At 32.3% G+C, this 3,194-nt stretch overlaps 1 long non-coding RNA gene across 1 annotated transcript; it reads left to right on the forward strand.

Moving 5' to 3' along the window:
* Positions 1 to 2,328: 2,328 nt before the first annotated feature.
* On the forward strand, positions 2,329 to 2,902 carry LOC145033533 (uncharacterized). Its single transcript, XR_013677600.1, has 3 exons — positions 2,329 to 2,413; positions 2,502 to 2,768; positions 2,843 to 2,902. It is a non-coding gene; the product is annotated as an uncharacterized LOC145033533 (long non-coding RNA).
* Positions 2,903 to 3,194: the final 292 nt, after the last annotated feature.

The following is a 3,194-nucleotide window of genomic DNA, read 5'->3' on the forward strand; positions in this document are numbered from 1 at the left end:
GTTTAACTTGAAAATTTGTTTAAGTTGAATATTTGTCGTTGATATATTTGTCGTTTAAGTTGAAAATATGTTTAATAAAATGTTTATATAATTATGTATGATATTGTTTTCTATCGTTAATATATTAGTTGTATAACTTGGAAAATTGTTTATATATGTGTATGTTATTGTTTTTTATCGGAAATATATATATTAGTAATTAAGAAATTGTATTTGCAGTTCGTAATCATATATTTAAAAAAAAAAATATTTTTTATTTATCTAATTTGTTTTTGTGTTTTTTCTGCAGCATGATTTTAGTTTAATGAATACGAAAGCCTTTGCGAACTTAAAAGGCTGTGGCGGTAACATATGGGAAGTATTTGAAGTTTTAGATGATGTCCAACGTGCTATTTTCAGAGATACCATCTTTGGTTATTTTATTGATGTCCCTCGTTTACAAGGGGACGCATTATTGTTTCATAAAATGATCCTTCATCAGATCCGGCCGGACCCTGTTTTATATCCAGATGGAATAAAACGTTTATATTTTCGAATAGGCAATACGAAAATGGTGTATGGGCCGGAAGAGTTTTGTTTGATTACCGGCTTTAATTTTGGGGAGTATCCAAAAAACATTGGGAGAAAAGGGTCAGAAAAATTAATAAGCAGTAAAAAAAGATGTTTACTGCGTGAACGGCTATTTCCGGACCATACTAATAGTTCGGTGAAAATCGGCGACCTGAAAAGTTTAATTTTAAATCGAACATTCCTAGCACTTGACGATGTTGTGCAGTTAGAGTATGTTTGATATACATTTTGTGTGAAGGTTTTTTGGGTAAAGAAGTTAACGATCGGGTGCCACAAGATTGGTTTTATTTGGCTGAGAATTTGGATATCTGGAATATGTATATTTTGTTTACGTTAAAAATTCCATTTTATTAAAGTTATAATTTATATAATAATCAATTTTGTTTTTTTGTTTTGTTAGCTTCGCTTGGGGTAGCTATCTCTGGGATTTTACCTATGTTGACTTTGAGGATACATGAAATAAGATACATAATAATTTATCAGTTTCTGAGGATGGTAAAACTTTAAAGTACTCCGTCTCAGGATTTACGGCTCCAATAAGGATATAAAAATTTTCTTATATTTAAATTGTTTTATTGTTATGTTTTTTATTTTAATTTTAACTTTTATTACTGTAATTGTAAAAAATTGTAGATATGGATATATGAGATGATTCCGGCTGTTCGTGCATGTGGATTTGCATCGAGAAAAAATAAAGACTTGCCTCGGATGAAACGATGGAGCGGAACAAAAAAATTGAAATGGGTTGACGTGAACAAGATTTGATCAAAGATGCAGGTTTAAAATTAATTCGTTTATTATTAATAAAGTTGATTATTATACTTTTATATGCATTTTTAATATGTTTAATTTTTTAGGTGGGGCTACCACCAAGACAAAACATGCTACCGGGTGATGATGAGATGACATCTTTTTATTATATGTCATTTCAAGAGTATGTATATGGTGAAGGGAAAGCAGTTCCATCCCCAGTACGGGACCATTTTAGGAGACAAGACGAATCTTCGTCTAGTATGTCGTCCAGTGGTCGCTCTCATGGTAGAGGTCGGGGCAGTGGGAAACACAAGCTAGACGAGGTGTTGAAACGGCTACATGCACTGGAGCAGCATGTGTTTATGAACCGACAATCTACAAAGGTTTTTGTTGAAGAAGTGAATAATGACCAATTTTGGAGCGACATTTTTTATGATGGTAGGACAGAGTCACAAAGAAATTATGATGAACAGGTTAGTTACACGCTACACTATTTATTAAACTTTATTAACATATATGAATACCTGTGTTCATATTTTATATTTGAAAATATAGGTTGTACAAGATGAAGTGATGAATAAAAACAATACAACTGAAAATGTTTTTGGTGATACTCAAGGCGAGAATGTTGTTATAGATGTTACCTTTACGATTATAATAATTACTTTTTATTAAAGTGTCTTTTTTTATTGAGTAAAAAGTTATATTTTTAATGTAGGTGTTGGAGGAGAGGAATGAGTATGCGGGGAACAAATTTGATGATGATGTGTTTGATGTAAATGATTATACTGGAGTTAAATAGGTTATTATAGTTACATTAATATAAATATTTTGTTTATTTAGATATTATTGCTTATTAAATTATGTGTATTTCGTTATTAAGTATAAAGTATTATTTTTAATGTAGGAGTGGGAGGAAAGGAATGACAATGCGGGAAACAAATTTGATGATGATGTGCCGGACGAAGACGAACTAATAATAACGAGAAATGTTGATTATTTTCATGATGATGATGATGACAAAGAAGTTACACCCGATAAACCGAGGAGTCGAAAACCATCACAATATTTGTGCCCTCCTTACACCGAGGTATTCGTTTTGTTTATAAACCGATGATTTTATGTTTTTGTGAATTATATGAAAGATATAGATTTAAGCATTTCAATATTGTTTTTAGTTGCACACGACACCGAAGCAAAAAAGAAGAACAAAAAAGAAGGTTGATATGAAATCAACAAGCCCCGTTCCTCCTCCAGTTTTTGGTGTTGCTCATGACTTCTCCATGTTGCGCCTGCAACCTTACGTAGCAGGCGGTGAGGATGTCATCCAAAATTATGTATTGCATTCATATGATGTCCAGCATCGTTTGTTTAATTTCGTGTTAGATAGAGATTTTTGGAGCTCATTGTTTGGGCATACACACGACGGATGGTTGGAGTCAGCGGTAAATTAATTGTTAATTAATTCTTTTAAAAGTTAATTGTTTTTTAGTCAATAACAAAAGTATCATGTGTGCAGCATATAACCATTTGGTACCGACTTTTGATGGAGAGACGGTTTGAGAGCGACCGACATACAATAATGCATCCAAATTTTTTTGTTTCTCATGCTTTGGAAGAAGGACAGGACTGGAGGGCGTTTATGGCTGGTATTGCTACGTACCCCAACTTCATGGTTGCTTGGTGGGATGTTGATACGGTAAACTTAATAATTTATATTGAAAATAATATCGTTTTTTTGTTATGTTTTTGTATTGTGATGTAAATAAACATAATTTTATTTTCTGATCCTTATACAGGTCTTATTGCCGATTCATTCATCCCCTAATCATTGACTATTTGGGGAACTACGATTAGCGTCAATGGAAGTG

This window comes from Lactuca saligna, chromosome 3 (genome assembly GCF_052625555.1).
Source record: "Lactuca saligna cultivar CGN05327 chromosome 3, ASM5262555v1, whole genome shotgun sequence".
Classification (NCBI taxonomy): Eukaryota; Viridiplantae; Streptophyta; class Magnoliopsida; order Asterales; family Asteraceae; genus Lactuca; species Lactuca saligna.